Raw genomic sequence first — 26,571 nt, 5'->3', positions numbered from 1 at the left:
ATTGCCCTAGTCATTCTGCTATGGTCACCCTCCAACTGGCCACTGTTTTTCTTGTTTTTGGAGATGATCTCAATATTCCAAATTGAGGTTGATTGCCTGAAGTCCTAGAGAGGATGCTTAATTCTGCAAGTCATTATGAGAACCTATAATGTGCCAAGGTCTACCACATTCTGCCTTTCTTCTTCCTTTCTCCACATTGTCCACAATATTTATGGACAAACCTGAGGCTATAGGTTTGGTTGTGTGTAACAAAGGCCATCCAAATTATGGCTTAAACAGATGAAAGCTTATTTCTTGCTCATATATAAAAGCCTGATCTCAATGGCAGCTCTAATGTATAAAATAACTAGTTCCTAGGCTCCTTCTGTCTTGTTTTATGTTCCTTAGGGTGTTACTCTCTTTCTTGTTATGTGAGATAGCCAACCAACACCTTTGTTTTCCAGCATACATTTTCCCTCTAAGCAGCTCCCTAGAATTTGCTTCTCAGTTCCACTCACATCCCATTGGTGGGAACTTAATCACATGGTTACACCTTGATGAAGGGAAGCCTGGGAAGTGTAGTCTCTTATTCTGGGAAGCCACATGACCAGATAAAAATATCCCTAAGGAAGAAGAAGGAGAGAATGGATATTGGTTTGATTAATAGCAGTCTCTGCCATACCCCTCCTTGTATTTCAGCACTAGAAAACAGGCCCCAGGTTGGTACTCTAGAGCCAGTGGCCTCCCAGGCTCATAAAATTCCATTCTTAGGAAAGATGATGAAATGGCAACTCTCACTGAGGTCAAGAGAAATTCTCAAGACTTCCTGAAAGACTGATACTCAGAGTCTTTGGTGAGGAGGTCAAAGTGGCAAAAATAGCTGTCATGTATCTGGGACTTACTATTTATTTGCCATACATAAATTAAATATTTTTGTGGTTAGGATATTTTAAAGGTATATTTTATTGATTATGCTATTACAGTTGTCCCAATTTTTTTTTTCCTTTATACTGCTTCCACCCTGCAACCTCCCTCCCTCCAGCATTCCCCCTTACTTAGTTCATGTCTATGGGTTATACATATAAGTTCTTTGGCTTCTCTATTTCCTGTACTATTCTTAACCTCCCTCTGTCTATTTTATGCCTATCAGTTATGCTTCTTATTCCCTGTATTTCCCCCCATTGTCTCCCTCCCCTTCTCCACTGATAACCCTCCATGTGGTCCCCATTTCTCTGATTCTGTTCCTGTTATAGTTGTGTGCTTGGCTTTTGTTTTTAGGTTCAGTTGTTGATAGCTGTGAGTTTGTTGTCATTTTACTGTTAATAGTTTTTGATCTACTTCTATTTCTTAGATAAGTCCCTTTAACATTTCATATAATAAGGGTTTGGTGATGATGAACTCCTTTAACTTGACCTTATCTGGGGAGCACTTTATCTTCCTTTCCATTCTAAATGAGAGCTTTGCTGGATAGAGCAATCTTGGATGTAAGTCCTTGCCTTTCATGACTTCGAATACTTCTTTGCAGCCTCTTCTTGCCTTCAAGGTCTCTTCTGAGAAATCAGCTGACAGTCTGATGGGAACTCCTTTGTAGGTAAATGTCTCCTTTTCTCTTGCTGCTTTTAAAATTCTCTCCTTATCCTTAATCTTATATAACTTAATTATGATGTGTTTTTGGTGTGTTCCTCCTTGGGTCCAACTTCTTTGGAACTCTCTGAGCTCCCTGGACCTCCTGGAAGTCTATTTCCTTTCCAAGATTGGGGAAGTTTTCCTTCATCATTTGTTCAAATAAATTTTCAATTTCTTGCTCTTCCTCTTGTTCTTCTGGCCCCCCCACCACCCCCAATGATTAGCATGTTGGAGTGCTTAAAGTTGTCTCAGAGGCTCTTAAGCCTTTCCTCATTGTTATGAATTTTTGTTTCTTCATTCTGTTCCTGCTGGATGTTTATTTCTTCCTTTTGTTCCAAATTGTTGTTTTGAGTCCTTGTTTCCTTCCTGTCACTGTTGGTTCCCTGTATATTTTCCTTTATTTCACTTTGTGTAGCCTTCATTTATTCCTTCATTTTGCGACTGAACTCGGACATTTCTGTGAGCATCCTGATTACCAGTGTTTCGAACTCTGCATCTGACAGGTTGTCTATCTCTTCATTGCTTAGTTGTATTTTTTCCAGAGTTTTGATCTGTTCTTTCATTTGGGCCATATTTTTTTGTCTTGGAGCACCTGTTATGTTATAAGAGGGTGGAGCCTTTGATGTTCACCAGGGCAGGGCAACCCCCTTTTCTTTGTTGTGGTGCTGTCTGTGGGGGAGGAGTTAGAGAGGAAACAATGCCACTTGCTTGCTCAGCTCTCACCCCACTTTCTGTCACTTCCCTTGCTTCGCACAAGCCAATTGTGCCATTTCAGGTGCTGATTCCCAGGTGGGTGAGTTTGTGTATGTTTTAGGATTTTGTGGGCCTCTCCAATGAACTCTCCTGTGAGGCTGGGAGTCTCTCCTACCTTCGTAATTCCCACAGAATTTTACAGCCTGAGGTTTTTAGTCTTTAGTTTCCTGGTCAACCAGCCCCTGCCTCAGCCGGGTGGTCCGCTGCCTGGCTGTGAGTCCTCTCCACCTGGCTTCCCATCTCCGCCCAGATTCCCATCTCTGCACCTCCTACTATTCTGGGTGAATGTTTCTTCCTTAATGCCTTGGTTGTCAGAGTTCCATGAAATTTGATTTTCTGGTAGTTCTGGTTGTTTTTTGTTTTTAAATTGGTTGTTATCCTTTTGGTTGTGTGAGGAAGTGAAGCATTTCTACCCACACCTCCATCTTGGCTGGAACTCCTATGCATTAAATATTTAATATGCATTATCTTACTTAATTCTCAGAAGAATCCTAGGTGACAAGTATTATTATTAATCCCTAGTTTTACAGATCAAGTTTTCCAGAGAGGTGAAGTAACTTCCCTAAGGTCACATAGCAAATACATGATGACACTGCCACTCATTTATCTGGGTGCCCTGGTGTCCTGAGGTCATTGCCTTCTCTATTTTGATGCCATACAAATCCAAGTTGCTCAGTAACACTTTATAAAGCACTCTCATGTCATGTAATAATCAGACACTTTTAAATATAACCTGAGCAGGAAGTGTTGTTTTTAATAGGTTATGAGCCCCAAGTCAAAGGGCTGGATCTTACATCCTGTTTGCTAACTTTGAGCTCAGATCAGAAAAAAACATACGGTGACTAAACTTGGAAAGGTTGTTGTCCTTGTGCTACACCTTGCTGTCAGCTGTGCTCCTTGGAATATTCTCTTTTGCATGAGGAAACGGGGACGTGGAGATATCAAAGGACTTATTACATGTGGTAGAGTCGGGATTCGACTCCATGTTAGTCTGATGCCAAACTGGAAATCTTAGTTTGCCCACTGCCTCATGTTCATTATTTTCCTCGGCCTGAACTCTGTTTCCTCATGTTCTGCAGTCTCTCAGGATATCCTTAGACCTGGTGCCAGGCCTATGTTTGCCAGCCTTGCTGTGCCTGATTAGAGATTGTAGGCTCTGATTGATCACAGATCTTTCTAGACCCTGATTTAATGATAGCCTTGCTTTTTGACATTTGGGTTTTTTTCTTTTTATAAGTATGATAAATGGGTTATACATTACAAATATTAACCACATGGCATTCTGTGAGGAGACCATATCTCTATGATCAAGTCCCTTTCTCAATCCCAAATCAGGATATATATACCACAGGAGATTTCAGAATAACAAATACTTGGCAAACTGTGGGGTGGTGACAGGGGCTGCTTTAGAGGTGGTGGGAGGGGACACCTTTCAGAATGGGTAGCATTTACAGTAGGGGGTTCGGGAGAATGAGAACGAATCAATCATGAAAAGAGCCTGGAAGAGGCTTCTAATAGAAGGAATAACAAAAACAAATGTCCTGAGTGGGGAAAATGGAGAACAGGCAAGAAGTATCAGCCTTGAGCCTTATATATCTTAGCGTCTGTTTGTTACAGAAGGGGCGACAGAGCTCATTGTGAGTGGTTCCCCCTCCCCATGCTCAGTGGAGAATTAGTGGTTATTTTGGACAAGCCTCAGTGATGCCTTCCTGCTTGTCAAATTCTCCCTTGCTTAGGTATATTTGGAAGAAAGAGCAACAATGTCCTTGATGAATCATTGTTATCTTTTCCTTCACTAAACTCACCTTTGAAAGTGGTCACATTTATGATGTTCCTTTCAGAATTCTTTTGAGATACCCCAAGGACTTTGAAACTCAGGAGCAATGTTTTTGACATTAGCAGTGGTTTATAAAAATATTCAGCTTACCATTTCCTCTTAAAATTCATTTAAGCACTTAAAGGGTTAGAAATCAGATGATTATATCAGTCTCAAACCTGGAATTGATAGAAAATTGGAGGCTGCTCAAAGGCTGTTCTGTGGGCAGAGAGGCTGAGCTGCTCTGAGAACAATGGCAGATTCTTTTATTTATAGTGACTGGAGCCTCACAGATGTGCATCAACTGGCAGCAGCCCATCAGTCACTAGCAGATTTGCACATGGTTCCTGTTTGGGAACCTGGGTTCTTAATCTGATGTTAATTCAGCCATTCATTTTAAAGTTTATAACACACATACCAATATGTTCTTTTTTAAAAAAGCAAGCAAAAGAACACAAGTCCAGTAATTAATTGTGGGGATGTGATAGTACATTCTGGGCTTATTCGTTATTTGCCCAGGCTCAGCAGAGATCCTTTTGATGTACTTCCAATAAAAATAAAAATAACAGCTTGGTGAAATAAATGGGCTCTTCGGTGGAGAACTGGAGTCCTAAGAAGAGCTTATCTTCTAATTGCATTGCTCTTTAGCATTGACCATGAACACAAACCTTCAATGCCTTATTTTTAGATTACAGAGTACTTCCATAACATCACTTTACTTCATTTTACAACTGCTGTATGAGTTTAATTATCTTCATTTTATGATTGAGGAGACTGAGGCTTAAGAGGGCTAAGTGACTTGCCCAAGGTCACAACAAAACCAGCAGGTAACAGAATTAGGGCTCCAACCCAGATGTTGTGCTTACAGTTATAACTCCTGAAAAACACAGTAGCTTTAAAGTCTTAAAGAAACATCAGTGCCATCTTTAGGACAATGTCTTCAGATTGGGTATTGTTTTAAACATTTTAAGGAAATAACTGCAAATTCTGTTGCATACTAACCCTAAATGCTTTCTATAATGTCCCTGAGTCCAGAATTCCTCAAGACTATTTGACTTTCCCTCAAGTTTTACTCTTTAACATTACCTTTTGTTTGGTTATATCACATGGAATGCAGAGCCTAGAGAATCATAATTAAGGATTTTAGGTTGTTTGCATGACCCTTTTAAAGAAGAAGCATAGAGGGTACAGACACTATAGAAAACAGTATGGAGATTCCTTAAAAAATTGAAAATAGAGCTACTGTCTGACATAGCAATTCCACTTCTGGGTACTAATCTAAAGAAATCCAAAGCACTAATTTGAAAAGATATATGCACCCTTATGTTCATTGAAGCATTATTTACAATAACCAAGATATCTGGTTATGGAAGCAACCTAAGTGTCCCCTGATAGATGAATGAATAAAGAAGATGTGGGTCCTGGACAGTGTGGCTCAGTTGGTTGAAGTGTCGTCCCATAAACTGAAAGGTGATGGGTTTGATTCCCAGTCAGAGCACAGGCCTAGGTTGCGGGTTTGGTCCCCTGTTGGGGCATGTGCGGGAGGCAACTGATTGATGTTTCTCTCTCACATCAATGTTCCTCTCCCTCTTTCTCTGCTTCTCTTCCCATCGCTCTAGATTCAATAATCGTGTCCTCAGGTGAGGATTAAAAAAAGGAAGAAGAAAAAGCTGTGGTCCATATATACAATGGGATATTACTCAACCATAAAAAAGAATGAAATCTTACCATATCCAGCAATGGATATGGACCTAGAGGGTATTTTGTTAGATGGAATAAGTTAGACAAGAAAGACAAATACTGTATGATTTTACATATATGTGGAATTTATTTATTTATTTTAAAGATTTTTATTTATTTTTAGAGAGGGAAAGGGAGGGAGAAAGAGAAGGAGAGAAATACCTCTGTGTGGTTGCCTCTCACGTGGCCCCTACTGGGGACCTGGTCCGCAACCCTGGCATGTGCCCTGACTGGGAATTGAACTGGCGGCCTTTGGGTTCACAGGCCGGTGCTCACTCCACTGAGTCACACCAGCCAGGGCCTATATGTGGAATTTAAAAAACAAAATAAATGAACAAACAAAAGAGAAACACATTTGTAGACACAGGGAACATTTTGATGGTTGCCAGATGGGCAGGGGCTGGTAGATGGGTGAAAAAGATGAAGTGATTAGAAATACAAATTTCTAGTTACAAAAATAGTCTCAAGATGTAAAGTGCAGCATAGGGAATGTAGTGAATAATGTAATGATTATGCATGGTGTCAGATGGAGTAGCAGACTTATGGAGTAATTACTTCGTAAATTACATAAATGTGTAATCACTGTGTTGTACACCTGAAACTAATAAGATATTGTATGTCAGCTGTAATTGAAAAGTAAAATTTAAAAAGAAGCATAGATATGAATAGAAATAAATAAAAAATCTATTTCATAAAGTAATCTAGGCTTCAGCCACATCTGTTTGATTCACTGATTATAAGAAATTATTCTGAAGATATATTTTTTATCTCTTGGACTAGATCATTGAGGACAAGATGGCAGTTTTGTTGTTAGGTTAATTTCACTCTCCCAGCTTTAGGAGAGGGCCATGACAAAACCATATCAAAATAAAAAGAAGACTCCCAAGACATTATACTTGCAAGATTTTGCAGGCAGACACGAGCACTGCAAGTATAAGATGTAATCATGCTCAACACAAGAACCAGGAGAACATAAATTACAAACAACCCTTAACCTGACAGCCTCTGGCAAGATGGTAAATAATGTGAGGCCTTGTAGAATGGCTTTCCTTATGATAAGGCACAAAATGTAATGCATGTAATACATGGAGAATTGCTGCTGGAGAGAAGGCAACATGAATCCTCAAGACAGCTAAGGAAACCTAGGAACCTAAGAAAGCATGTGCAAAGTTCTAGAGAAAGCGAGAACAGGGGCTGTTGGGAGAACTCCCTGTGGTTCCCCAAGACAGGAACAAAAAGCTCCAGGACAGGGAGGCACACAGGAGGTGAGGCTGTAGAGGTAAGCAGCCCCCAGGTAATTCAAGGCTTTGAAAACCCAGTTACCTGGAGTCCCTGAAAGTTTCTAAGAAGGAGAGTGATCAGATTAAATTTGCACTTTAACAACATCCCTTTGGAGCAGAAGAGAAGGATGCTAGGCTGGCAGTAGGGAGATCAGTTTGTAGGACAGTTAGGAGGCTGGAGGTGCAAGTGGCCTGAACTAAGATGCTAACTAGCAGTGGGTGTGAGAAAGGTGGGATGGATTTGGTGTTTGCCTGTACGAACTGCAGGAGGGGGACAGGTGGTGCTCAGACCCATTCTTACCCCAGCCTCCTCTATCATAAAACCTTTGTTGCTACTCGGGTACCAGGTTCTTTCCTAGTAGCCACTCCCACCCCAAGTTGCTAATGCTTTGGGGACATTTTTATTCAAAGAACTTTGTGGGCAAATAATTGCCTTTGTGTATATTCGTATCTCTTTATGCAAGGACATTTTATTCTAATCTAGAAGGAAACAATTGTGCTAGTGGCTAACCAGAAGTGTAGTGGTTCAGCTTCTTCAAATCAGAAGGGGACAGACCTTCTAATGTGTTTACCATATAAACACCAAAAATGCCTGTGTGTGCTGCTTTCAATATGATAGTGAAAGTGGTAAGAATGACTATAACTAAAATTTAAAGGCCTGGTCTATATAGCTTGAGGCTCCCTATCACCTTCAAGGTAAAATTTGAGCATCTTAAAGTAGCATGCAAGCATTCCATGATTGGTTCCTACCTACCCCACACCCTTTGCTCAACACTCCGTGAGGTATCACTGACTAGTTTATAGTTCAGAATTTAAGGTCAAAATCAACCATATTTATTGAACCAGACACTTTGGAAAGAACGGTGCCCACAACAAACCATATGTGTCCTTTCACAGAGTTTCTTTTCTAGTAGGTGAAGACAATAAAATTCAGTTTTAAAAAATATCATGGGGAAAAATAAACTAGAATAAGGAGATGCAGGAGTGGGGGGAACTACTTTATATAGGATGATCTAGAAAGCGTCTCTGAAAAAGAAACATTTAAGCAGACTTGTGTAGGAAGTCAGAAAAACCCCCAGCCATGCTGGTATCTGAGAAAGAGTGGGATAGTGAGTGCTAAGGCCCTGGGGCAGGAATGCATTGCATACAGGAGTGATGTGGCTGCAGAGAAGAGACAGGGAAGGAGAGGCAGGAGATAAGGCCGAAGATGCATGCAGAGCACAACTCTTGTGGCGCCTTATAGGCCATAGTAAGAACTTTGATTTTTACTCTAAGTGGGATGGGAAGCCATTGGAAGATTTTAAGCAGAAGAGTAACATGATTTGCCTTATTTGTTAAAAGGATACTTTTGTTGCTCTCTATCTAACAGATTGCAGGGGGACAAGGGTGGAGGTGATGACACCAATTAAGAGGCTACTGCAGTAATTCAGGTGAGAAATGACAGTGACTTAGATCTATGGTTGGAAGTACTATAGGTAGTGAGAAAAGGTGGATTATATTTATCCATGTGTATATATAAAATATATACATTATATATTGATATATCATTTATATACTATGCAAATATATATAGCTTTCTAATTTCAAATACACACACATGTATATGAGGGAGAAACAGCATAAATAGAAAGTAGAAACGTATGTCCCTGTCACCTAGCTTCAACAGTTATCTACTCATGACCAATCACATTTCATCTGTACCTGCCCCTCTGGATTATTGTGAAGTAAATCCCAGCCATAAATTAATTCATTCTGAGATATTCAGTGTGTCTCTGAAATGTAAGGTTTCCTTTTAAAAACATTATCAGAATATCTTCATCACATCTACAATATTAATAGTAGTTCCTTTTTGTAATGAAATATCCACTTTGTTAAAAACTTCCCAGTTCTTTTAACTGAGAGTCTTAATTTTTTCTGATTAGAGTTTGTTTGAACAAGGATCTGAATCATGCTCATGCATTGGCATTGGGTGATGTTTCTTAATTCTCTTTATCTTCTAAAGTTTCCCTTTCATCTCTTTTTTGTCCCCTTGTAATTTCTTTGTTGAAAATCAGGTTATTTGCACTGTAAATTCCCCCAACATCTGGATTTTGCTGAAGGCATGCCTGTGGTGGCACTTAACTTATTTCTCTCTGTCCCCTGTGTTGCCTGGTAGGTAGACCTGGAGGCTTGATCAGATTTTGGTTCAGATTAGATTTTTGCAAGACTGCTTCGTAGATTGTGTTTTATATTTCCATTGAGGGAACATGATGCATGTTCTGCTTTTGTGATCACTGCCTAATTTCATTATTTTATTTTGAGTTGCAAAGGCAGGAAAAGACTTGATTCTTCCCCCTTATCAGGGAAAAAAAACCTCAGACACACACATAAAACAAGCAAACAGACAAACAAAATAGAAACAGGCTTATAGATACAGACAGACTGACAGCTGTGAGAAGGGAGAGGTGGTGCAGGGCTGAGTGAAAAAGGTGAAGAGACTGAGCAAAAAAAAAAAACAGGACACAAATAACTCATAGACAAAGACAACAGTTTTCTTTTCTTTTTTAATTTATTTTTTATTGATTATGCTATTACAGTTGTCCTGATTTTTCCCCTTTTGCCCCAACTCCCTCAGGCCATCCCCAAACCATTGTTCATCTCTGTGGGTCATGCATATAAGTTCTTTGGCTACCCCATTTCCTACACTGTGCTTTACATCCCCATGGCTATTCTGTAACTACCTATTTGTACTTCTGAATCCCCTCACCTCTTCACATTCCTTGACATCCCCTCCCATCTGGCAGCCATCAAAATACGCTTCGTATCCATGATTCTGTCTCTGTTCTTTTTGGCTTAGTTTGTTTGTTAGATTCAGTGGTTGATAGATATGTATGCATTGCCATTTTATTGCTCATAAGTTTTACCTTTTTTTAAATATGTCCCTTTACCTTTTCATACAATAATGGTTTGGTGATGATGAACTCCTTTAGTCTTTCTTGTCTGGAATGCACTTTATCTGTTCTTTGATTATAGGTGATATCTTTGGTGGGTAGAATAATCTTGGGTGTAGGTCCCTGCTTTTCATGAATTGGAGTATTTCTTGTAAATCCCTTCTATCCTGCGAAGTTTCTTTTGAGAAATCAGCTGACAGTCTTATGGGGATGCCTCTGTAGGTAACTAACTGCTTATCTCTTGTTGCATTTAAGATTCTCTCTTTAACCTTTGGTATTTTAATTATGATTTGTTTTGGAGTGCGCCTCTTTGGGACTCTCTGTACTTCCTGAACTTGCATGTCTATTTCCTTCACCAAATTAGGGAGGTTTTCTATCATTATTTTTTCAAATGGATTTCAAATTTCTTGCTCTTCCTCTTCTCCTTCTGGTACCCCTATGATGTAAATGTTGGACCTCTTGAAGCTGTCGCACAGGCTGCTTACAACTATCCTTGTTTTTTCAGATTCTTTTTTCTTCTTGTTCTGATTGGTTGTTTTTTGCTTCTTTATGTTTGATATTATTGATTTTATTCTTGGCCTCATCCACTGTACTGTTGTTTTCCTGTAAATTGTTCATTATTTCAATTAGTGTATCCGTTGTTTCTTACTGGATCTTTTTCATGCTGCTGAGATCCTCATTAAGTTCCCTAAGCTCCTATAACCACTGTTTTGAACTCTGCATCTGATAGATTGCTTTCCTCCATTTTGTTTAGTTCTTTTTCTGGAGTTTTGATCTGTTCTTTCATTTGGGCTATATTTCTTTGTCTTTTATTTTGGCAGCCTCTTTGTGTTTGTTTCTATGTATTAGGTAGAGCTGCTATGACTTCCTGTCTTGGTATCATGGCCTAATGTAGTAGGTGTCCTGTGGGGTCTAGTGGCACAGCCTCCCCTATTACCCAATCTGGGTACTCAAGCTGTGTGGACTGAGTATGCCCTCCTCTTATAGTTGAGCCTTGCTTTCTGTTGACAGATTATTGAGAGAGACTTATCCCAACCAGTCAGCTGCAAGGGCTGGCTGTGACCACTGACCACCAACCTCAGCCCTCTGTGGAGGATCCACTGTTCAGGGACATGGTGGGAGTGCTCCAATGTAGTCTGTATCTGTTCACTGGGTGTGCAGGCTCTGGGATTTCCCAGGTGGTGCAGGCCAAGGTCTGTCCCCACCTGTGTTCTGCCTGGGGCCACCCTGCATGATCTGTAAAGCAATTTGAGATGTGTGCTACTTGTGCTCAGTTTGGAGATTCCCAGCAAAGCCAAAATGTGAATCTAGTCTGGCTTCTGCTAGAGCCAGGTCTGCATCCACTTAACAAGTCGTATGGGGGTTCAGGGGTCACTGAGGACGACTGTGCCTTGTTTGATAGGATTTTGGAATTGTGAAGCATGAGCCAAGGCCTGCCATTCATACGGAAAAGTCAAGGTTAACAGTTTGGGTGGCGCCCCAAGTTGGGTGAGACAGAGCCTCAGGGGATCTCTGGGCGAGACCTACAGTGTTAGCCAGATTGATGGAGTCTCAGATATGGCACTAGCCTGCTGGCTCTGTGGCTTTGTTGGGGGTGGGCTCAGAGAGGGACAATGGCCTCTGCCCAGCTTTCTATCTGAGAGAAAACTGGTCCTTTTCAGTGGATAGAGTTAGAAGCAAATTTTTTAAAAGACGAAATATATCATGGATTTATAATGATACTTCCAACTAATATTCAGGAACATTTTTTAAAAACTTATTTCATCAATCTTTTACACCAGTATCTCATATCTAGATCTCCTTCCTCCCATGCCAAGAATCCTGGTTTTTAGTTACACCAGTGTAGTTACTGGTTTGCTTTGTGCCATAATACACAGTCACAGAATATCAGTACCAACACTAGCACCAAAACAGTTTAAGGTTGTAGGGTTGGTTGAGTTTTTTGGTCTGGATATATTTCTGCTTAAGACAGTTACTTTGTGCCTTAAAGTCCCTTGAGATAATTCCTCAGTGTGGCAATGTCATCAATTTGATACTTAGCTGGATTCATTTGCCTCTCAGTTTGTATGGGTTGCTTTTCAAGTTGTGCTTGTAGTTATGTAGAGTATTTACATAGTTCCAAGTTCAGCACTATAAAATAAGTTGTATTAGAAGAAATCCAGCTCCTGTCTCTGCCTCTATGTCCCATTGGCAGTTTTATATGTTTTTTCCCCCATGTCCATCCATTCCATCTTAGATAAGCAGGAGTTCTATACACATTTTAGATTCTGGATAAAATTTGAAGGGAGCCCAGACAATATTTCCCAAAAGTGAGTATGTGGTTTGAGAATAGGGTTAAGATGGATACCCTGGGGTATGGCTCGATCAGCTGATGGAATGGAACCCCCTGGCCCTGAATGCCCTTGGGCACTCGTCTGTCTTGGTTAGCCTCACTGCTCCTTGCAGACTCTGTCTGACTTGCCTTGCCCTCAGGTGCTCTTCTCTGTGTTACAGTGATATCCTGTACATAACAACATGGCCCTTCCCATGTGGTATATATTCTTTGTTTATGCTTCTCCAGTCAGTAGACTATGAGTAGTTTGAAGGCTGGGATGGTGCTTTCTTCTGTGTTCCTACCACCTAGCACACAGCCTATTACTGAGTAGCTGTTCAGCATACCCATCAGTAAATTACTAGGCCAGGTACAACACTAGGTTCTTTCATACGTATTTATCTCTGGTCTTCAGCATAACCCCACAAGGTAGATGTTGTTCGTATATTTTGCAGATGGAGAAACTGAGGCACAGAAAGGTTGAAGCAGCTTGTCTAAAGAAACAGCTAGTGAATTGTTGAGCTGGAGTTTTGACCCAGGTCTGATGCCAAAGGCACACAGCCCCAAATGTTTTCTCCTGGTGTAGTCTTTTAACAAGAGGTGTGGGAGACCATACACAGTGCCTTTATTAATTGTGTGGCCTCAGAAAGTGAGGAGGCCTCTCTATTTGTGTTTCCACATCTACAAAATATAAGCTAGTCATAATATGTACCTTGTAGGATTGTAAAGCATTTAGAACAATGCCTGGCACATAGTAGGTACTCAAATGTTAGCTGATTGCTTATTTTATTATTTATTTATTTTTAAAATTATTTTTGTTTTTATTTTTATCCTCACCCAAGGATATGCTTTTTGATTTCAAAGAGAGGGGAAGGAAGGGAGAGATAGAAGGAGAGTAACATCGATGTGAAAGATAAACATCAATTGGTTGCCTCTCAAATGTGCCCCAACTGGGGACTGAACCTGCAACCTAGACATGTGTCCTGACCAGAAATCAAACCCACGACTTGCAGTTTACAGGACAATGCTGAAACCAACTGACCCACTCCAGCCAGGGCATTTGCTGTCTTTAGAAGCAGAATACTAGAATACTCTCATTATCAGTGTCCGCAGCTCTGTGTTCTGCACCGTGTGTGCAGTGTTATCTAACCCTCCCAGCTTGCCTTCTGGGAGCATACTTTGAGTCATAAAGGCAAGATGCAGATGTTTAAGGGTTATAAAAATGGGCAACTGGTGAATGGAGAGTGGTCATTCAATTTGAGAGTGGTGCCAAGGTCAGTGAAAGAGGACAGAAGGAGTTTGCAGCTGACCAACCTGTTATATACCAGCCCTCAGCAGGGCTTCCCAGACAGAAATAGAAAACAGAAGCCTTAGTGGTGACTTGAATTCTTTTGTTTGACTGATGCTACCCTTAGTGGCACTTAAAATGTCATGTCCAATTTGGTGGGACTCCTCCCCATACCTTGCCCTGTAGCAGATTGCATACATCAAAGTTTAACTCACGTTTTATAGAGTCTGCGAATCATGAATCACCGGGTGTTGAGGGACCTTGGAGAATAGCTAATGCCACCTTCTCATTTTACAGAGGAAGAGACTTGGCCCAGAGAGGGAAAGCCATCTGCTTAAGGGCACGCAGATATTTGAAACATAAACTTTTTTGGTTTCTCTCATGGATCAGATCATGGAAATTCCCTAATACCTGGACTCATGCCTGGGAGGCAGTGGACAGCAGTGAGAAAGTGCAAAGGGAAGAGGCACTCGTGCTGCCCCCACTTCTGTGAAGAGCACAGTGACAGTGGCTGCTGCCAGAAGAGCTGGGTGCCCCCAGGGCATAGCCATTTCTGCTGCCTCATTATATGGGGTTAGGTCTCCTTGCAGGTATTTCAGGTCCATCCACCCACGCACATGCTATTGATGATCACACTGAGACCTCTACTCTTCCCTCTGTCAAATGGGAAATAAAGAATGTGATAGTGAAGGGGCATAGGATTTAGAGCCAGGCAGACCTGGTTCATGTTCCGACCTGCTGTTTCTTAGATATGTGACCTTTCCAGAGTTATTTAACTTTCATGAGCCTCAATTTCCTCCTCTGTAAAATGACCATCGTGATATCCTTTACATGATATCCACCATTTTACTCTCTGGTTGTTGTAAGGATTAAATATGATAGCATACGTGAAACACCTGACATGTAAAAAGTGCTCTGTAAATGGTAGCTCCTCCCTCTCACTCTCCCCCACCCCTGGCCCATTTTCACCTAAGATCGCTTATTCTCAGTGAGGCGGTATGGCATAGGGTTGGGTCTGTGTTGTTACACTTCCATGTTTATCAGAAGCTCCTGAAGGGGTGATGAAAGATGTGGACTTTGGGCCCCACCCTTAGATATTCTGATTCAGAAAAAATATGGAACTCTGTATTTTTCAACAGCATCCCAAGCTATTTTGATCCTGAGGTCTTGGCATCTCTGCATTCTGGAGTCAGACTTGGCATTGAATCCTGAGAACCTCTTATACCACTGCTTGCTGGGCTTCTTAGTTGGACAGATTATGTAACCTTTCAGAGCCTTTTTGTGGCATCTGTAAAGTGGGACCAGCTTAGCCTTATTTGCAGGGTCCTTGTAAGGGTGACATGAAGTGGTACGTGTAAAGCATCTTGCTTGGACCTGGCACGTACGGGATCCCAGTGAAAATTTCCCCCGGAGCTACTGCAATTTGTCCAGTTATGCTACACACAGACAGATGTGTTTAAGGGGCTGAGTGTCCACTGAGATCAGACACCAAAGGGCCAGAGCACCCTTTTCAGTATGTACAAAGGTTCTGTATAAGCTAGTTGAAACCCTGTTTCCTCCTTTTAAAACAGGAAACCAAATCTAAAATGCATCTGCCAGCCCACTTTCATACCATTCTTCGGGTTTTGCAGAGGACACATTACTTATGAAGGAAGGCCACCTGCTTTCAGCTCTCATGCTGTCCCTCCTTTACCAAGACCTTTCTGTGGTTGTGCCCACCTTTGAAATTTCAGAGCCTATGAGCTCTGATCTTGTTATCTGGGATCTAAAAGGCACCAAGGGAGACCAGACAGTGCTAATGCCTTATGAGCTCTGTCACACATAGCCTTGTCAAAGAAGGCTGTGACCCTGGGTTTGTCAGCACCAATATGCTTTTATACCTTAAAGGGACTTGACAATGGGCAGGTCTGCAAAGTCTGTAGAATGGTTTCTGTAGGGAAGATGGAGAGCGTATTCACAGGCTGGTTCAAGCTCTTGCCCCTCTTTCTTCTCCTGTGCTTTGTTGCCATCAGTGAAATGGTTATGCATGTGGCTGGTGGATGTGAGAATCTAAGTCAGAGCAGCAGCTGCTGACCCTAAAGACAGTGTGTGCCTGGAGGGTGGATGGCATTGGGCAGCAGGAAGAGGCTAATTTAAGAAAGAACATCTTTAAAATAATATATATATATATTTATGACATAACATTATATAAAGTTAAGGTGTACAACATGTTGATTTGATACATTTATATCTTGTGGTATGATTGCCATTATAGCAATACTTAGCACCTCTAGCATGTCACATAATTATAGTTTTTCTTTTTGTGGATTGAATAAGATCTAGTCTCTTGGCAAGTTTTATTATATTCAAGCTTGATTATTATAATTATTATCTATAATAACTACATTATACAATGTGTCTCTAGGAATTATTTACCACTCATTGTAAGTTTGGACCTTTAAACAACATCTCTCCTACCTCCTCACACTCCAGAACCTGGTTATCGCCATTTTACTCTCTGGTTTGGCTTTTTTAGATTCCACGTATGAGCAAAGACCATCTTAAGCTGTTGTCACCATCCCTTTGTGTGGACCAAGTCCACACAAGGGACTGTGAGCACAGCTAGGCCTTGGCATTCCTTTGCTGCCTGTTAAAGTCTCAGAAGGTCATTTTCTTTCTTTTGTGCCTTCCAAGCATCTGCTGGTTAGCAGTTTTTCTCTCCTTAGTGTCTGGTCTTAAAAGCATACTTAGATCATATACAGAGCAGAACCAGACTGGGATCTGGCTTCTCTATTCTCCAGCAGCACTTTCTGATTTGACTGTTTCCTTTTATGGTTGAAGCTTTTAACCATTGTGTGTGTGTGTGTGTAGCAGCAAAATGTCATGAGAAGAACACGGGCTTTGGATTGAGACAGACCTGGGGAAGAACCCTAGCTGTGTGGCTGTATTTGCCCCTTGGGTCCTCAGTTTGCTCATCTAAGGAAAGGGGATAATAGAACTTAACTTGACAACATGATTGTGAGGATTAAATAAGATAATGGATATAAAGTTCATAGTCCCAGTTTCCAATAATCAGAAGGAGATTAATAAATGATAGCTACCACCATTATTATCTTGAAGCATTTCAATGCAACTGTAATTGGTTTAAGGCCAAAATGGAGCTCGTGATTTTCGACACATTTAATTCACTTCAGTTCAGTGTTCTATTTTGGACTGTTTACCCTGGTCAGCATCCTGTTTGGTGCATGGTACAGATACCATGGTACAGTATAGATTGAGCCCTGTCTCTATTCCCACTAAGTTCTTCTTGCTCATTTTCAATTAATTTGGTCATACTGCAGCTTCCAACAAAAGCATTCCATAACTCTCTCCATAATTCTAAAAAACTCTGTGTGCTTCTGAGTTAGTTTGAACTTCAAGCCTTTTGGGATTTCCTAATCTTCCTTCCCTCCCTTTCTAACACATGACACATTCTCTACATTCTCCCGATTCTCTGAGGACACTGCATGCTATCCAGGTGCCAGTCCCCACTGTGGGCAGTGCCTTAGACAAATTAGTCATCATCTCAGCATCCCCTCCTTCCTCCTCCAGTGGAGACTATTATACCCATCTCTCAGTGCTGGGTGGGGATTCATGCCTGCACATGTCTGTCCCAAGAGCAGACAGATCCACACAGATCAGACTACGGGAACTAGAAGAGACATAGAATCTGTATCTGCCAGATGCCAAGCAGAGGCAGAAGCTGCCTTGAACTCAGGGAGGCTCTGGCTTGCAGTGATTTGTCTGTGCCATATGTGGTGCCTTTCTGCAATCCGCAGAAGAGAAGCCACACAGCTCTTTCCTGTTTTCCCTCCCTTCCAGGCTCCTTATAATAGTGGGTGATGGTGAAGATGGGATGATGATATGGCTACTTCTTATAGTACATTTCTTGAATATTTATATATATGTTCATATAAATATATATATATTTTTTTCAGTTAAATGTATTAAAATTATCATATATATATGTATATATAAAACTTAATAGTTACTACCTCAAAACTGAGGTTCAGAGAGTTTACGAAGAACCCTTGAGCATGTAGAAGACAGTAGAGATCTGAAATGATGGTGAAGGGCTCTCCAAAGCATGGCTTCAGACTCTTCTGAGGGTTGGTTGGGTAGCTAGTGTGCCAGGGAAATAACCAATTACCTGTCTCCTCCACAACAGCTAACGTTTGGCTTCATTGTCATTGGTGCATTTGTTATTTTCATGCAGATGAAGAAATTTAATCCAGCTGGCAGTGCCATGCCGAAGATTCAATTAAGTCCATGATTTCCAATTAGTGGGCCCCCATGCCCAGTTTGAGGTCATAATATCAATCTTGCTTTTATTTTAGGATTCCCATTGTCATGATGTATAGCCAGTCTTGTCAGAGTTATTAGAGCATAATTAAGCCAGAAAGACAGTTGGAGCAGCGTGTTGACATGGAAACCAGGGAGGGACTCCCTTTCTTTGCTTGGGAAGCCCGCCTCAAGTAGCACTGTGAGGATTTCCCTCTGAGACCATTTCTCGGCTGTCTCGTCTGTACAGTTGCAATTTCGAAAAATCTCCAGGCAAGGAAAGCATTTGAGAGTCCCAGTTGGTGATCCATTGTGAGCAATGTTTTACTTAATTCAAGTGACACCACATGTATCTCCACCTCAAGCTACCACTTCCTAAGTTGAGAATGTAGCAGACAGTGTGCTCTTACAGATGGTGGAGTTAATCCTTGCAATGATCCTATGAGGAAGGTATCATAGGCTTTCTCTTTGCATAAGGTTATAGACAGTAGATGTGGCCTTTCCACTGAATCAGTGGAAGAACATGGTAGCCTAGACACAGACCTTCCCCGCGTGCCTGTCTCTTTCCTTTTCTCATGGATGTTTGCCGATAGGATCTCCTTCACTTTCCCATGTGGGAATAAGGTAGGCATGCATAGGCTGATACTACTTACGATTGCCTTTCAGATAGCAGATGCATCTCTGTCATTATCTCTTTCAAACCCCATCACGTTCATGGAAGGAAGACACTCTGCCTGTTTTACACTGGAGAAAGCTGGGACTCAGAGAGATTATACTGTTACAAACGTAGTAAGGAAAGAAGGTCAGTGCCATAAATCCAGGTCTGCTTATTTGCAAAGCTTCTGTTCTTTCAACCTTATCATGCTGGTACCAAATGCTTCTTCTCTTTTTCTGGTTCTCCAGGAGTTTTTATTGTTGAGTTGAGACTTTTGGCACAAGTAGCACATGGAGGGTCATTTTTTGAGTGGCAGGGTTCTAAAGAGAGGCTATGAACCAGTCTGCTCCCCAGCAGGGAAGGGTATGCCCTTGAGGTTTAGCACAGTCAGTCTGCTGTGTGCTGAGGCCAGACTCAGGTATTCTCTTATGTCTAGCCCAGCCAACCCCCATTGTTGACTTTGATTGAATTTTCTCAATGGTTTTCCTCCTTGAGAGGGCAGTGGTCAGACCTTTACGAGAATGTCTCCACAAGCCAAGTGCACAGCAGACTTTGTCCTGGAGACCAGTGGAGCTGAGGAGTTGCAGGTTCTTTTTTGCACTTAGGTAGCAGCTTTTCCTCCGAATGCTTGCTATGGGTTTTTCTTTTTCTTTTACTTTGTTTTTGTTTGTCTCAGGATTCACCTTCAGAGTGTTTCTGTATTCTCTGTTTAGTTAGCATTTACATGTGTCCTCACTCTGAGCTCGCTTTGCCTCATTGTGCACTTTTATGCTTGGCACAGCTTATTCAGAGACTGCCTGTCAGGCGTTCCTACTAACGCGTGCATCTAATGAGTAGATGCTGAAGGTACTGCCTTGAAATTTCCTTCAGGTGCCCTGAGATGGAGCTCTGGCTTTTGAAATGTGCCCTAAGGGGTGTGCTCTTTCTGGGAAATTCCACTTGTCTGAGACAATATTAATCTGCTCTGTCAATAGCTTCTTGGAAGTCTCTTGATAACCATTTTTGTCATTTGCTATGTCAGTGTGACAACCAACCCCACAAGCAGTTATACAGAGAGCAGGGAAAAACTCTTACTCTTTAGCTTGACCCTCAATTTTGGGAGGTTCTGGGATCTGAGGACCACTTACCTTCTCGGTCTTATCTCCCTTTCTCTCTAACACACCCTCTACCTCTTCCTAGTTCCCTGAGGAAACAGCATGATACTCAGCTTGCAGTGTGGTGCCTTAGACAAATAACTTATCATCTGAGTCCCCTCCTTCCTCATCTGTTGAGTGGAGACAGTAATGTCCAAATCTCCGTGCTCTAGCATGGTCCCTGGTACAGGTCTAACTGCTGCTCAGGTAGGATCCTTTCCCTGTTTGTGTCTGTGCTTGACTTGGTGGTCTCTTGACCTGTGCTTGCCCTCTTCCCTTAGCTTAAAATGCTCTGTAACCTATTCTGCCCAAACTGCAATTTAAATGCCACCTCTTTTATAAAGGTTTTCTCTTTCCTATATCTAGCCACCTGCATACCTCTCCTCAAGCTGGAAATGAGCTCCTCTAAACTCCTGTCCACTTTATATGCATAATAATACTTGGTGAGTCCTTGCAAAGAAAACCAGTTACTAGTTATGTTGCAGCTCTATGAGAGATGTTAGAGAAAAAATATTAATGACTTGAAAAATACTTTTCAGTATTAAGTGGGAAAAACAGCAGGTATAAAACTGTATATAATATGCTATTATTTCTGTGTATGTATATACAGAAAATATATATATGAGCACATTGTCAACACATGGTTGTTTGCAACAATTGAACACCACCAGGAATCCCCCATTTGGTGTTCCATGAAGAAGGAAACTGTGTTCAGTGAAAAGATGCTCAATTGTGATACAGCACGGCTGTGAAAGCAGCATGGCTGTGAGGTGGCTCTGGGGGGCTGGAAGCTCTGGGCCCAGACCCCTGTCTGGCTAGATAACTCTGCTCTGCTCCTTGATGGTCTGTTCTGCTCTGCTCTGTGCCGGTCTGCTTTGCTTGGTGCTGTGTTGATCTACTCTGCTCTGATCCAGTAAGACATCTTCCATATTTCAGCTCTTCAGCCCAGCCTGGGAAACATAGTTTTCAGTTTTCAGTGGAAAGGGAAAGTACACTCTTAGAGCCAGAGGGGAGCTGGTTTATACAGACAGAATTCCCTGTTCCTGATCTCTGGTTGTTCTGTCCTCATGCAAATGAGGACTCCAAATCCTCACAGTTTGGACCAACAGGCACTGTCCTGATTGGTCAGAGTAGAGTTGCTCTGGTAGGTTGGAACTGCACAGCTCCTGTGGATGCAGAAAGCCTTAGTCCTATTGGTTGAAATAGAATTCCAGGAGCTCTTTTATAAGGGCTGGCTCAGATGGCAGAAACAGTGCAGGTGGGCAGTTCAGTGCAGGCTTCTTCCTTCAGTGCAGTTTGTGGGAGAGGCCCCTGTGTGGAAATGGCTGCTGGGCTCTGTTTTTTAAAATTTGAGTCCAGTTAGCCCCCAGGAGCCCTTTAGGTGTCTTCCTTCGTGGAGTTCACAGCATACAGAAAAACACAGAACTAAAAATGCAAGGATACACACTCCTCTAACATGTTAACAGTGGTTACCATTGTTTGTTCTCTTGTTTTAGTTTCTTCTCTGTTCCAGTTTCTTTTCCTTTGGTTTTAGCGAACCTCGGGTGCGGAGAGGTGTGGTAATGATACTGCCTTGCAGTCTTTACACAAGACCATCGTCCGGTTTTATTCTAGATTTTCTTTTTTTCTTCCTTCATCCCCAATCTCATCCTCTTTTCTAAGTCATTTGCTTTTTTTCTAGAATGTTCTTGAAATATATCCTTAGATGTACCCAGATTTTCTATATTCAATATGAATGACCTCTGTATTATATATTTATGCCATTACAGAATAAAGTATATATTATATATGATATACAAAATATGATATAACAAAATAAAATATATTTATGCATATAATACTTATACATCTGAATGAAAGCCTTTGTTAAAGTAGAAACCAGAATTCGCATCTGTATTGTATCTCCTTCCATTCCCTTCCCCTCAACCTCACAGTCACATACACACACAGGTTTCTGGACCAATTGCTGTTACAACTCAAAGAACCCAGTATCCTTTATTGCTTATTGGTTGATCCCTCCCTTGAGCTCTGTGATATATGGTTATGCATGGAGGTTTCACTCTGACTTGTCCCAAGTAAGTCAGCACAGTTTCTGTTTCTTAGCATAGTACTGAGCTTTACAGAGAATGGCCGTGGCAAAGTAAATAGCTCTGTGGGACCAAGGGTGGCATTTCGTGGTGACTCATGTATTTGTCTTATCTTTCCCAGTCTGGGAACCCTATTCAAGGATATAGAAAGAGGGACACAGGCTTTAAAGAGATGTGTGTGTGCATATCCACACATACATATGTCAAAACTTATCAAATGTTTACATTTTAAATATGTGCAGTTTCTTTTATATCAATTTTATATGCCAATAAAGTTGTTTTCATTTTATTTAAAATTTATTTATGTATTGTTTTTAGATAGAGGGGAAGGGAGGGAGAAAGAGAGGGAGAAAAATATTGATGTGAGAGGGAAACATTGATTGGCTGTCTTTCACACATTCCCTGACTGGGGACCAAACCCGCAACCTAGGTATGTGCCCTGATGGGGAATTGAACCGGCAACCTTTCACTTTGTGGGATGATGCCTAACCACCTTATCCATGCCATTCAGGGCAAAACATCTGTTTAGTAAAAACGTTAATCGTAGCAATAATTGGGGAAAGTCATTTTACCTTCCTGGTGTGTCCAGTTGAGGCATAGGGATACATTTTTGATGCTCATTAAGTGGTGGAATGTTATGAACGTGTGTTGCTTCCTATCATGGTTCAAGCAGGATTTGCATTGCTGTGGCCATCTGTATCTGACCATAGCTGAGGAAATGGAAAATGCATGGCATTGTACTTAGCTATGTCCTAGCTAGTCTGCCTCTTTGAGACACAGCTTCCTTATCTAAAAAATAAGAGCAAAACTATCTTTTAGTTTTATTGTGTGAAATACTGTACATTCTTGCATAACATGTAAGTGCTATGCAAGAATGTACAGGCTCCTTTGGTGTATGTGTAGCATATGTGTGTGTAATATGTCATGTGTGATATATGTACCTTGATACTGATGTTATAAACAACAAAGTCTTTCTATAGTAGTTACTGTCCTACGGAGAGGAATGATTGGATCTTTCTCTAAGAAGTCCGCCTGCATTGGTAGCTCCAGAATCTCTTCCTAGGAGGAGATAAGAGAAGACAGTCCTATTGGAAGGAGACGGGGTTGAAGAACATCTTTTAGAGCTTAACTGGATAACAGACAGTGTTTTCCTAAAATTCTATGTGGCTGAGGAATATTTGGGAGGACTGTTATTCTCTCAGTCACTGTTTGAGGCCCCTGTTGTGCCCCCTCTTCCTATTTAATGGAACTGAAATGTTGGAAAGAAGATTTCTGATCCATTTTTTTCTTTGCAGTATTCTTTTTTTTTTAAGATTTTATTTATTTATTTTTAGGGAGGGGGGGAGAGAGAGAGAGAGAGAGAGAGAAAGAAACATCAATGTGCGGTTGCTGGGGGTTATGGCCTGCAACCCAGGAATGTACCCTGTCTGGGAATCGAACCTGGGACACTTTGGTTCCCAGCCCACACTCAATCCACTGAGCTACGCCAGCCAGGTACTTTGCAGTATTCTTTAAGCAGGCCATGGGTCCTTTGTTATTACCGTCCTCCATCATGGACAGGGTCAGATAACAATGAGGATGTTTTCTCCGTTCCAGACAACGAGAGTAGTAATTAGAGGGAAAGTCATGGTCCATTTAATGTAGTTTAAGACCTGACCTTTTGGTTAGACTGGGGAGAAAAAAAATTTTGATGTTCCCTCACTTCCTGGAGTTGAGGGGTCATATGGTGGGCAGAATGCATTCTATTTCTTTAGAGTTCCTTTGGGGCTTCTGATCTCTCTAAGTAGATTTGATCGTATTTATTCATAATGATGGAGAGTTAGACATAACTATCTCTTACATAGAAATGTTTTCCTGGCTTCTGTAAATACTTAAAATATTTGTTGAATCATATTAAGCAATATCCATATATTTTTCATATGAGAATTTATTGGCTAGAGTTTGGATTGGCAGCTATGGCCTGATTCCAATGATCCATGATGGAATAAAATATTTTGCATGCACTTAGCTGGAACTTCCCTAGCACTGACAGCCTGTTAGTGGCTCCTGTGCCTTGCCTTTATTCTACACAGAGTCAGTTTTGGTTTCGATGTGGTCTTCACTTTGACTGCATTTCTCATTCTCTCTCTCTTTTTTTACATCTTAGATTCTTTGGGGGAAGAAAAGTTAGTAATGAGTACTTAATTAGCTCCTCTTATCTGTCTGAACATAAAAATTTCTCCCTGGTCTGCTCATCAAATATTAGTTTCCTATACAATAAAACTGTTGTAGAGTTTCATGAAGCCCCTATCTCAAACTTTCAGCCAAGATGGAGACATAGGTAGACACACTGTACCTCCTCGCACAACCAAGATAGGGACAACAACAATTTAGAAACAGAATAACAACCAGAACTGACAGAAAATTGAACTGTATGGAAGTTAGACAACCAAGAAATTAAAATAGACACGTTCATCCAGACCAGTAGGAGGGGCAGAGTTGGGAAGCTGGGCCAAGAGGGGTCATGCAGCATGAAGAGTGTTGGGACTGGGTGTGTAAGAAGGCAGCAGGCAGACCCTGGGTGCACAAGTGGTGTCTGGCAAACCCTGGCCGAGGGGTGGCAATGGGCAAACCCAGCCAGGCGGCAATTGTGAAGCAAGGCACTGTGCGCAACCCAGGATCCCAGCGCTGGGAAATAGAGCCTTGGGGCACTGATTGAAAACACCTGTGGGGGTTGAGGTGCAGGGAGAGACTCCCAGCCTCACAGGAGACTTGTTGGAAAGACCCATGGGGCACAGAAGCCCACCCACACGGGAATCAGTACCAGAAAGGTCCAGTTTGCTTGGGGGAAGTGGCGGAAGGGACTGAAATTGGCAGAGAGCAGAGCAAATGCCATTGTTCCCTCTCGGACCCCGCCCCCACATATAGCGTCACGACCCAGCAACTGGCTTGACCTGTCCTGGTGAACACCTAAGGCTTCACCCCTCATACATAACAGGCATGACCAAATTTAAAAAGAGAGAGAGAGAGAGAGATGGCTCAAACAGAAGAACAAATCAAAGCCCCAGAATCCATCCTTTTAAGTGACTAAGAGATAGCCAACCTATCAGATGCACAGTTCAAAGCACTAGTGATCAGGAAGCTTACAGAATTGGTTGATTTTGGTCACAAATTAGATGAAAAAATGAAGGCTACAATAAGTGAAATGAAGAAAAATACACAGGGAACCAACAGTGATGGAAAGAAAGCTAGGTCTCACATCAGTGGAGTGGACCAGAAGGAAGAAAGAATCACACAGAAAAGAATGAAGAAATAAGAATTCAAAAAAATGAGGAGAGGCTTAAGAACCTCCAGGACATCTTTAAACGTTCCAACATCCGAATTATAGGGGTACCAGAAGGAGAAGAGGAAGAGCAACAAGTGGAAAAGTTATTTGAACAAATAATAAAAGAGAACTTCCCCAATCTGGCAAAGGAAATAGACTTCTAGGAAGTCCAGGAAGCTCAGAGAGTCCCAAACAAGGTGGACCCAAGGAGGAACACACCAAGGCACATCATAATTATATTAGCCAAGGTAAAAATGAAGGAGAGAATCCTAGAAGCAGCAAGAGATAAGGAGACAGTCAGCTACAAAGGAGTTCCCATCAGACTGTCAGCTGATTTCTCAAAAGAGACCTTACAGGCAAGAAGGGGCTGGAAGGAAGTATTCCAAGTCATGAAAGGCAAGGACCTACCTCCAAGATTGCTCTATCCCCCAAAGCTTTCACTTAGAATGGAAGGGCAGATAAAGTGCTTCCCAGATAACATCAAGTTAAAGGAGTCCATCATCCCCAAGCCCTTATTATATGAAATGTTAAAGGGACTTATCTAAGAAAAAGAAGATTAAAAAACATGTACAGTAAACTGACAGCAAACTCACAATGATTAACGACCACACCTAAAACAAAAACAAACTAAGTAAACAACTAGAACAGGAACAGAACGACAGAAATGGAGAACACATGGAGGGTTAGCAACAGGGGAATAGGAGGAGGAGAGAGAGAGAAAAGGTACAGAAAATGCATAGCGTAGATGGTAGGTAGAAAATAGACGGGGCAGGGGGGAGGCAAGAATAGCATGGGAAATGAAGAAGCTAAAGAACTTACGACACATGGACATGAACTAAAGGGGGGAATGTGGGTGGGGGAGGGTGTGTAGGGTGGAGGGGGATGGAGGGGGTAATGGGACAGCTGTAATAGCGTAATCAATAAATTTAAAAAATAAAAATAAAATAAATAAAAATAAAAAAGCCCTTATCTTTTAAGCAGGCAAGCTTTGTGAGTGCTAGAAGATACAGGGCTGTAATCAAATTCAGAGATGTGTGAGGAGACATCGAAAGCATTTGATTATATTTGCCAGTAGGCAAAGACCAGGTCTCTGCCAAGGTTTACCTGTTTGGTCTACCTGGCCATCCCTGCCATCTTCTCCCTGATTCTTGTATTCTATAGCATTCCAGTTTTGCATAAATTTATTGAGTGATTACTGTGTGCCAGGTACTCTGTTAAGATTTCAGAGGGTTCTGAACAACCATGAAACATGGTCCTTGCTATTAAAGAGCCAGAGACAGTGGGGCAGTGGGGGGCAGACCCATTTACAAATAATTCTAGCACAAGTCAGATTCTTCTGAATCCTAGGTTGGAGGTGCAAAGTGAGGTGG

The 26,571-nt window shown here is 41.5% G+C and overlaps 1 protein-coding gene across 6 annotated transcripts in view; it reads left to right on the top strand.

Annotated features, from left to right (window-relative positions):
* Positions 1–26,571, top strand: part of DNAJC6 (DnaJ heat shock protein family (Hsp40) member C6) — a 150,369-nt gene that overhangs the window by 75,083 nt on the left and 48,715 nt on the right. Inside the window, exon 1 of one of the 6 annotated variants that reach the window (XM_045835555.1) lies at positions 8,606–8,624. The exons of the other annotated variants lie outside the window; for them this stretch is intronic. The gene's annotated coding sequence lies outside the window, so the exon portion shown is untranslated. Of the gene's footprint in view, positions 1–8,605; positions 8,625–26,571 lie in introns of those variants that run through there. 6 annotated transcript variants of the gene reach the window in all.

Source organism: Phyllostomus hastatus, unplaced genomic scaffold (assembly GCF_019186645.2).
Source record: "Phyllostomus hastatus isolate PE091 unplaced genomic scaffold, TTU_PhHast_1.1 phas_contig_209, whole genome shotgun sequence".
In the NCBI taxonomy this organism is placed as follows: Eukaryota; Metazoa; Chordata; class Mammalia; order Chiroptera; family Phyllostomidae; genus Phyllostomus; species Phyllostomus hastatus.
This window is presented reverse-complemented; position numbering and strand designations above follow the sequence as displayed.